A 10,855-nucleotide genomic window follows, 5' to 3' on the forward strand; every position below is an offset into this window, starting at 1 on the left:
TGAGGGCGGCCCGGCCCGGCCCGGCCCGGCCATGGGGAGGCCGCGCAGCGAGGGCGGCAATGCGACAGTGGTGACTCCTCAGCAGGAGTTCTGCGCTGGTTCTTCTGATCCTGTCTGTTTTCTCCCCTTCTCCATTAGCCACGAAAGGTGGCTGTGCCTGGCGAAGGTGGTGGCAGACCAAGGATGGAGAGTTTCCCCAGGCTCCAGCTGGGCGGGCGCTGTTGGCAGCTAAACCAGGACTGCAAACAGGGTGTTGTGTTTTGGTAACAGGGAGCAATGACACGGGACCTCAGCCCTGGGATGCTCCCAGAAAAACATTAAAAATGATGTTTGCTACATGAAGTAATATTTTGCATAACAAATCCATTAAATACCTGAAGCATTGATTTAGAAGAATTAAAGACTTTAAGTCAAAATAGATAGTGCTGAGATAATGTAGCTAGGACTTCGCTTTTTGTTAAAAGAGGCCAGACTGAAGGAACTGATAAATCAGGGAAGCTGTCAAACTAGGCTTTTGCATCCTGAATAATCAATAGACAATACAATCATAAATCAAACAGTCCTGGAAAACAGGATTCAGCTGTCACTAACACTAAAGGTTAAAAAGTCAAAGAGAGGAAGACCCATCTTACTTCATCATTTTGGGAACCCACCCTATAAAAAAGACCACCGACCCATTTTAAAGAACAAACTCCCCATGCTTGATGGCTTTTTGGGCTAATTACCATACGGAACGGGGAATGGGATGTACCAGAGTTATGAATATGCATTTGTGTTTTGGGTATTCAATACTCCTGTACATAAAAGACCCTGTGACCATCTGTAAATTGAGGTGTGTATTTGGGAGCCATCCCGCACGCTGCCCGGCGTCGTAATAAACATACACTTTCTAACTTTAAACCGTTAAGAGAGTCTTTGCCCGTCACAGTTGGATATTGGTATTAGGTCAATATCCATAGTTTTTTAATAAATCATACCTACTGATGAATACATCAGCATTCCAGTAAGGAAAGGGTACACGAGTGGCTGTCGCAGTAAGGGGAGTGAAATTAGGACTGTTTTCAGTTTTATGCTCTTTGGACCTATGAAGCCCAAGAGACGCACTTGGAGTTGCACATCTGGACAGCCCATGACCGCCATAAGGAAGTTGTCATTATGGATATAATTATACTTTTAATTACACAAAAGGTCTATGTGCTTAGAAAGTTCCATATACAAGTTGGATAAATTAATGTATTTTATGGGATATGCAGGGTCACATGCAAAGAAGCTCCTTTGGGAACCCTATCTAAGTTTTCAAGAGCTTAAGTCTGCTTTCAATAGCACAGATAGTGGAGAAATGGGGATATTCTCTTTTTTGATTCTGTATTATAGCCTGCTACTTCTTTTTCTAAATCTCTTTGCTCTGGCAAAGGCCTTGTACTAAAGGCTTCCACTTTCTCAGCACAATGTGTGGGTATAAGGCTCACACAAAAGGCACTTCCCACCACGAAGTTACAACTTTTGAACTCAGCCCTCTCTGCTTGTACTGTACATTATGTGTGAAGTAACAGTTCCTAGAGGGCAAAGACATTTTCACAGTGATATTTTCTTCCATGCAGAGGCCATCCAGCTACATGTTGTAGCTACCTTTTCACGACATCTAAAAATGCCTGTTCTTAAAACGTTATTAAAAAATGTAATAACAGATTGTGCTTTATTCCCTTGTCATTTCTGTGCTTACCCTATTTATTTCTTAAGAACTGTGATTATGGCTTAGTACAAGCAAAATGGGATGATGGCTCTGATATGTTTTGTTTGTAGTTTCAGCCTGTGTTCTCACAAATGGGGAAGTTCATCCCTGCAGTCTGCCACCCTCTTAAAGTAAATGGGGTGCATGCAGATACACGGAATTCCTCACAGGCTGAACCATTTGGATGAGCATGATGCTGGATGGTGCAGCCCTGAGGTGCTAACCAATGTGAGTGTGTCTGGAAGAAGCTGTCCATGAGTCAGACACAGAAAGAGATTATGGCAGGCAGAGAATGAGAGCAACTCATAATATTTTGGGAGTTAAGCAGTAATGGGCAATTACAGCATATTACTCATAATGAGATTACAGAAGATATTTGAATGTAATGTTGGCTACCAGTGTCATCCTGATACATACACATTTTTCTCAGAGAATATTATATAAATACTGCAATGCCCCAACTGTGATGCTAGCTGTGCCCTTCTAAATAATGGCATTTTAAGGAAATTTTGTAAATGCCCAGAAATTATGCCCTTACCAGAGTGCACCAACCCCTAAGCACATTCAACTGTGAGATTTCTTTTTAGAAACACTTGCTTTTTCTGTACTGAGGGGCAAAGCTTGCACCCAGAAATGACCTGTCATGGGACTCTGTCTGTCTGAGCAGCTGCATAGAATCAGTCATTGAGGCTGGGAAAGACCTCCAAGATCATCAAGTCCAACCTTCACATCAAAAGCGAGCTGTTGCAGGCTGTCCCAGCACCACTAGATGTTTCTGTTGCCTCATTTCATCTCCGGTGGTGTTTTGCTTCTGTACTGTTGTTCCAGAGGCAGGAGGCTGTAGAGATGATGTAAGTGCTCTCTGCTAACCCAGCCAACACAGTGATGAAGGGTTGTGCAGGAGAAAGGCAAGATGTACTTTTGCCAAGGAGCTGGGTGCTGCTAATGAAGGGCCTGCATCTCAGTATTCTCACAGGCAAAATTTCTGCCCACTTCAAAGGTTTTGACCCCATATCTGGCCTTCTATACTGAATTCTAGGTTGATATATCTTGTTAGCTGAATTAGAACCTATTCTGGAGCTTTGAAAATTCGAAAAGTTATAGCTTCTGGTTTCTTTCTTGACTGCTAGTCAGCCATTAACTCCAACAGGACACTGCTCTGAACATGGCAGATTTTTTTAGACAAAGAATTCTTCTCATGGATTGGCATCCTACATGTCAGACCCCTATCAGAGCCAGCAACTGGTATATTTGTGTCATGTATAGCTGAAAGTGGGAGAGCCAGAGTCTCTTGAGCTCCTAATATTTCCCTCATTTGAGGGCAGAACAAAATGGCTTCACCCAGGCTAATAAACACAATTCAGTGTTTATCCTTGATAAAATATATGCAAGTTAATTCTTACCCTATATCTATGCAATCAAATACTCCATTGCATATTCCCAGGTCCTGATCCTCTTACTGCCCATAGGCAGATGATGGTTGATGCTCAAGTCACAGTAGGTATTAAGCAGATACTTCTGTCCAAAACAAGCTCAAATATCATCAGGGGAATGGTTTGCTCAAAGAGTAGTAAGTTCCCAAACACTGCAGAAGAGGGTACACCAGGGTTAATACTGTACAGCTTGGCTTGGCACTGGTGGTCCTGCATTCTGCTGTGTGCATTTACCAGTGCACAAATAGCCCCCAAGCCTGTTATGCAAACCCACCATGACTGCAGGTAATGCTCCAAGCACATAAAAATTCTGGAGTGTTGTGGCTGTGAGCCTCTAGACATTAGGATTTTTCATGGAGTAATGAGTTGAGAATCTCAATTTTCTTAAAACACAAGAGCTGGTGAAAAATACCTCTCTGGCACTCAGCTGGACTAACATGAAAAACACACCTTAGACTTGATCTGTCTTTGTACCTGACAAATAGCAAGGAGTTTTAAGCAAAGTTTTAATTACTTCCAGCACAAAGGAAAGTTGAAAATGCTGGTTGCTGTTAAGGGCTGTGCATTTCAGCATGTTTCATATTTTCTTCCCAGGGGACAGATCTAAAAGTAGAATACTCAAGAGCTGAAAAGCAATTATATATTATACAAGATGTTTAAAACAGCTTCAAGGCCCATTTTGCCAATCTCTTTTATTATCCCTTATTTTCCCTTTTTTTGGTAAGAGGCTAAAATCTTGGTCTTAGGGACAACTGGCTTCTTTGCTTGCTTCTTTCCAGACATGTGGCAGGCTGTTGTGCATTCTCTCCTTTCCTTGCAGTTACTAATTTTCTAATTAAGTCTCTGTGCCTGTCCCCATTAAATCAATCAGAACTGATTCAGTCACCACTGATTGCAGTGGGAACAGGCACGGGCTTTAAGGGCCAGGTTTGTAGGAAAGCTCAGCATCTATTATTGGGACCAAGTTTCCAAAGGAAGTGGCAACTGTGTGCAAGCCACTGCTGTGGGAGCTGCTCCCAACCTTGTTTTTACCATGCTGGCCTCGGCTCTGGATATAGAACACTTGATAACTCTGCTTTAGAAACTTGCCCTGCCCCAGTCAGTGTAATAGCAATCAAGAGCTGTCAGCAGCCAGGGGAGAGGCAGTTGACACTTGTCCTGTTGTCTGGATGAAGCAGAGAGTTTTGTGAGTGGTTGAAGAGGAACATAAAATTCCTGAGGTCTCAGGGGCATGTCTGAAGTGCTTGTAGTAGTAGCAGGGTGAGAGAAGCAAAAGCTGCTCATCCTGAATGCAGGGAGGGGTTGAAGTCCTGACCTGTGTTGTATTTTTGTGAACAGTAGGGTGTTTTCTTTGTTGTATACTCAAGTCATCGCCAAGTTGCCAGCTGCTGTCATCAGCAGTGTTGTTTCCAGTGAAGAGTCAGGCTTTCCTCAGAACAAATAGCCTTTTATTATTGAGGAACAAATGTGGCAGTATGTCATCAGATCTGTCATTCATTACGCAGGGGCCAGTGAAAGGATTCTCATGCTGTGCCTTATCAGATGTGTAGGTTTGCTTTATCAACTGCTGAGGGCCCTGGTCTTGGGAGCCTGCAGGGCTTCCCAGGGTTTGGCATGTCCTGGCAAAGAGAGGGGCTGCTTAGTGTTCTCCCAAAGTGGAAAGAATTGGCTGAGAGCAGCAGTTAAACCTGCTGCTAACCTAGTCTATCTCCTATATATCAAATAATTTATGCAAGCTGAAGTGTATATAATTGTTTTATAAATAATAGGAAGACTTAGGATATTTTAAAAATAATAAAACCAAAATGTTACAGTTGATATGCATCCTAGAGAATATTTTTTTAATCAGTAAGAGATAATTTCCTGATCCCCATGACTGAAAAATTTTTAATGTCCTTACAGTAGACATACTTGAATGCATACATGTTGGTTGCTAGGCTGTGGTAGTAATGCAGTTTTCTATTGCTATAACATTTTCTTCAGCTCTCTGTTTTTCTTCTTACTGCTCTTCTACTGGATCTTACTGTTCCTACAACCAGCTGTTGGATAGGAGTGCTTACAGGCTTATTGACTCAGGTGAGTCCTGCTACACTTTTTTTATTCTTCTGCAAATCTCACTGCTTATTAGCATTTTATTCCAGCCCAGTTGTTACCAAATTGCCAATGTTATCTAGTAGAATGTATCCTCCAAGAGGTATCTACAAGTAGAGGAGCACATACACCTGCTTACATGGTTGCTGTTTTGTTCAAATGCCAGAGGAATAGTCTGAAGTTTTATGTCTACAAGCAAGTTCCTGTGCTGTTGTAACAAAATCTGCAGAGATATGTAAAATTTATCCATGCAAAGCTGTGGAGCTAAACCTTCCCATGCAAGTAAGCATCAGACCTGTTTACTTGAAGTCTTATTTCACCTGGACAAGTTGGACAAGTTTTTTTAAAAAAACAAGCTCAGAAAAAATACTGAAGCAACTCTTTGTTTCTGATACATTCTGAAAATAAATAGTCTTTTTTATGAATTACTATTGTAAAATCCATGCAGAAGTAGAATAGCAATATAAAAGTAAACAGTGATAATAAAAAGGTGTGGTCTATAGCAGCTTGTGAATAAGAGTGAATGGTGGATTTTTTTCTCCACTGTTTGCATCCTGTGTAGTCATTTCATATTACACCAAAAGGCTAATTTTTTTTCAAAAGTAGTATCAAATCAAAAGAGAATCAAATCCATAACATATCAAACCCTCCTGGTGTGGGCAGAGACACATTTCACTAGACCAGGTTATACCATGCAATTTGTCCTTAAACACTTGCAGAGATGGGACACTCACAGCTTCTCTGGACAACCTGTTCCAGTGCTTCACTACTCTTACACCAAGCATTTTTTTCCTATTATCTAACCTAAGCCTGTCTGTTTGAGGCCATTCCTCGTTGTCCTGTCACTATATACTCTTGTAAAAAGTCCCTCTCTGTCTTTTTTGTAGGCTCCCTTCCACATGCAGGTAGCTAACTTACCTGGGCATCAACAGGATCTGGTAAAAAGAAAGCTTTCTTGTATGTTGATATGCAGGCCGATAGTTTGCATCTCTCACATTTGAGCTGCTTACTGCAGCATGGGGAAAAGAATCATAAAGAATCATGGATTCTTCCTTTGCTTGAGTATTACTAATCATACAGAAGAGTCAGTATGGCTGAGATTCAAATCTGTGGGCGAAATCAGTCTCTGATATAACTATTCATCTCAGTGAAATTGCAGCAGGCTTGATTAAAATTATCATGACTGGTAAATGTAAAGTACTTTAATTTTTATACTGCAGTCACATAGGCTTATGCACTTACACTCATTTTTATTCAAATGGGACATTTGGTAGAAATTCAGTGTTACCAACACATATACATGATTTCTCAGAATTTCATACAATTTGTGCAGAAACCTTGCAATATTGTTCTTTTCAGCAGTTTCCTTGTACCATGCAATATCAGATGGCATTTGCCAGCCTTTTTTATTTTCCCTCAAGTACTATACTTTCTAAAAACGTTTTCTGTTTCTTCCTGTGGCTAATACCTGTGGGACTTGCATCTACTCCAGCAGTGAACAGAAAGCTGAAGAAACCTATGCCAACAAGCAACAGTTTAAAACTGCAGTCCTGATGTAACAATCCTGTCTGTGTTATATGTAGAACATACAAGGCTCCTCGTTGTGATGCAAAGTCCCTATCAACTAGAATTTGGAGAAGATTAATTATCTGAGAAAAGATTCAAGATAGCTTACAGAAACTGGTCTAGTTTAAAATGTTGGATAATATATATGAGTTATCATCAGTTTAATCTTTGTAGCCCTTTGCTTGTAAAGTAAAAGCATTTAGGATCTTTTACACCAACTGTTCCTATTTCAGGATCTGGGACATTTGAAACAACTCTTGGCATAAAGAAGCAGAAGCTATTCTAGGTTATTTTTTTTTCTGCACAGTTACCTTGTAGTTTTAAAGTCTGATGTCTTGGGACCTCATAAAGCTCAGAGCAAGTTCTCTGTGAGAGAAATCATCTTCTCTGACAGCACAGCGTTACGGTTTCCAGTCCTGAGAAGATGAGGTCTCTGATACGTCTGATGCTCTTCTTTTCTCTCTTCTTTGGGCCAGCAGGTAGGAGCTGTCTGTGTTCAACATTTGGAGTGAAGGATTGCTTGTCTGTCTGCTGCTTCTAAAATAGCTGTGGAAAGCTACTCTCTAGAGCTTTGGAATCTTATGCCTATTGCTCAAGAAGGTGGAGTAGTGGGAGGACAAATATACTGTGGGCAATAAACTGTAATAAGTGTAACTTATTTCCTGGCTCCTGACAGTGCACTTTTATGTATGTGTATAGAGTCAGTGTGTGCATACAGAATTGGCTTTGGGTCTTCATATTATTAGATTTCTGTAGCACTCACAGCTAACAGTGAGCAGGCTATCTAATCCACTGAAATAATGTATATTTTTTTCCTCTAAATACTGGAAATAGACCTTTCCTCCTAAAGAAGGGGAGATGATTTAGCTGAAACAGAGCTGGTTTCCTGCATTGTAGTCAACATTGAGTGCATAATAATTAGCTTAAGGGTGCATTTTGTTCAGTTTTTCAGTAGACATTTATATTACTGTGGGAAGAAAATGAACATTTTCAATTTGTAATTTTAATCTAGTGGCAAAATTTAAATTAAACATTTTAAGGTGTAGACTGTATTTTCATCTGCTTGACCTTTGGGCTGTAATGACTTAATTCCCCCACAGCTGTTTGCTGAGGAGCCGTGCCTACTTCTCCAAGGATTCAGCATTTGTCTGGGACACCACTAGTTTGTGGCAGTTCAAAATGATGCTGCTTGCAAGTTAAGGTGCAGTGGCCCATGCACATGTTCATAGCTTCCCCCTAAGTGAGATAAAGTGTCTTCAGTTAAAATACTTTCATTTAGGTTTGAGTGCTTCATTTAGCCACTGAGGCAACTTGAGAGAAACTGTGGAGCTGCTGGTGGGTCAGAAGAGTCACTGTGATTCATATGTGTCTAATAACATGCTCAGACCAAGTGTCCCTGCTCCAGTCCTGCAAGATTCCAGTCTGCTGAAAGTGCAGAAGGCATGGCTTAGATCCCTTTTGGCACAGAATTGATGGCTCCAACAGCTTTGGAGGTGTTGATGTTCTCATTTTATGTGCCATAATGTATTGATGTACACAAGGTAAAGGTAAACACTATCAATGCAGAATTTTTCACTCTTGGTTGTAGCAAAGTATTTTGTTTACTTTGTATAACTTTGAAATATTTCACAAATGTCTTTTGCCTCATTAATATCACCTCTCTAATTTTGTGTTTGTACCAACCAGGTACTGAACACTAACACAGTGACTTGGCAGCACCTTCCCAAGATGTCAATGGATGCACTGGGTTCTCATATCTCCCATTAATCTTCCGTGTCAGACTGTAGAGAATCAGTCAATCTTAGCCTCCTGTGAATTAGGCATAGGCCTCAGGTTTACTATTGTGTGGCTGAAGTTTGGCAAATCATTGCACATCTGCTGAGCTGCTGTAACCATGCTCACAAAAGCACACAGCAAACACAGGGCAATGTCACCTTACATCTCTTCTCCTTTGGGCTGAACTAAAATCTCCTCTTATTTGCTCTGATAGGAGGACATCATCACTTGCTGTGAGGTCACTGGAATCAATTCAGACTTAAATCAAGAGTATTAGCCCTTAATTCCTGGTGATTAAGAATGATTCTAGGAGTATTTTGCAAGAACAGGGAAGTTTGTATTGGAGCCCTGTGGGTAGAGCTACTTTCTTGTTAAATATCTTTCGCATTATCAACTGAATACAGTTTTCAACTGAGTTTTATGCCCGTTCCAAGCTTCTGGGTAAAGTTGCCATGTAATGATAAACAGCTGCTTTGTTACATTTGAGTGATGGATGGAGTTGTGCCTTCTGATAGGCAACCCAAACATTTTGGGTTCTTAACAAATAAAAGATGCTCTCCAATGAAGGTGAAATCCTGTAGGTCAGTTCAAAACTGAACCCTGAAATCCAGGAGCCCAAGTGGTGAGCCATTGTGGTGTTTGTAGTGGGAAAGAGGAATTCTAGTATTTCACCATTGGCAGCAGTTACGTTTCAGAAAAGTGAGGGGCAGTGGAGAGCATATGGTGGAGCAGCTCTTTGGGAAACAGAGGCAATGATTTCTCCCAGATCCAATCTGAGGCCCACAAATAAAATAAAAGATTTCCATTGGTCACGTTTCCCTGCATACGTGTGCATGGCCTAAGTCAGCCAGCAGTATTAGTAACACTAATACTCTATTCCATGGATTTCTGAATGGGGCAGCCTGGCTGTGACCTCTCCTGAATGAATGCTGCAGAGCAGGGGAATGCTACACTGACACTGCCCTCATGTCAGATTGTTTCATCTTTATCCTACCTTCTTTCTAAGATTAGTTCTCTGGAAATAAACAATTCTTAAATCTGGGGCTTGAATTGAAATCCCTGTAAACCAAAGCCTTACTTATCTCTACAATAGCTGCTGAGATAAATAGCTGGTGAGATAAATGTTCGTGTTTGAAGACAGGTGGTTCCCACAGATGTTACGCTGCTTTCAGCCTCAGTCCCAAGAAGGATGGTTGAGCAGACCCTGTTCAGCTGTGGCATATTTTTGAGCTCTTTTATATATCTCACCCTTTCCCAGACATTTTATAACTCTTTTGGGTTTCTCTAAAGCACAGATTTTAGCTGTGTGAGTTTTAACAGACAAAATACACAAATACACATCTTTTTCCTGTGCCTTGGGCCACCCTCATCTGGAGGGCAGCCCCTCCATTTTGACCACATTTACAAAAGTGCATAAGAGCAAAAGCAGAAAGAGCACTTTTACACTGTTTTTGTCAACACATGAAAAAACAATCCTCCAGGACCACTTCTGGGGCTGTTCCATTACATGTCACAAAAAAATTGTCTCTGTGCATGCTGGTGCTTTTAATGCTGCTGCTGCTGACTAAAAAGCTGTTTGCATTACATCTGTCCATTAAGTACAGATTTCCATATGTACAGCACCAAGGTTAACAAATCAAATGTACACTCACACCACAACCAGAGAACTGCTGCAGTGAACACATCTGCCTGAAATTCTCACATCCCCACCCATGTCTTATTGATGTGGTTTGTATTCAAAATGCTGAGGTAACATCATCAGTTTTTCTATGAACTTGATCACAATGGTTTGACAGTCATCTTTGTGTTATTGTGGTACTGATGAATTACTGCTGTAGAAAAAGTGTATCCTCTGACGGGGGAATGCTGAGCCCTGGTTGAAGCACCGATCTGACACTCAATAGCTCAGTTCCTTGTTCTGCCAAAGACTTGCAAAGCAGCCTTGGCTCAGTTTGGATGTATTGGATATATATGGATGTATTCATACTGTCTGGTTTAGCCACGAAGTTTGATATAGATGCTCTGTAGTCCAAGTTTGGAAGAGACCTGAGGGCCATGTTAAGGCTGCCTTTTATACATGCTCATTGCTATCACAGCTACTTACAGGCCAGTCTGACAGTGGCCTGAATAGCTCTCTAGTGAGCATCTCAGTTACTGTCAGAGTCCATGTGCTATGCAAAGTGGCCTGAATACAACCCTTTGTCTCAGCTCCCTCATCTATAATGCAGGGACAATAACAAACCTCAGCAAGACTATG

The sequence above is a fragment of the Zosterops lateralis genome (genome assembly GCF_965231275.1).
Source record: "Zosterops lateralis genome assembly, chromosome: 2".
In the NCBI taxonomy this organism is placed as follows: domain Eukaryota; kingdom Metazoa; phylum Chordata; class Aves; order Passeriformes; family Zosteropidae; genus Zosterops; species Zosterops lateralis.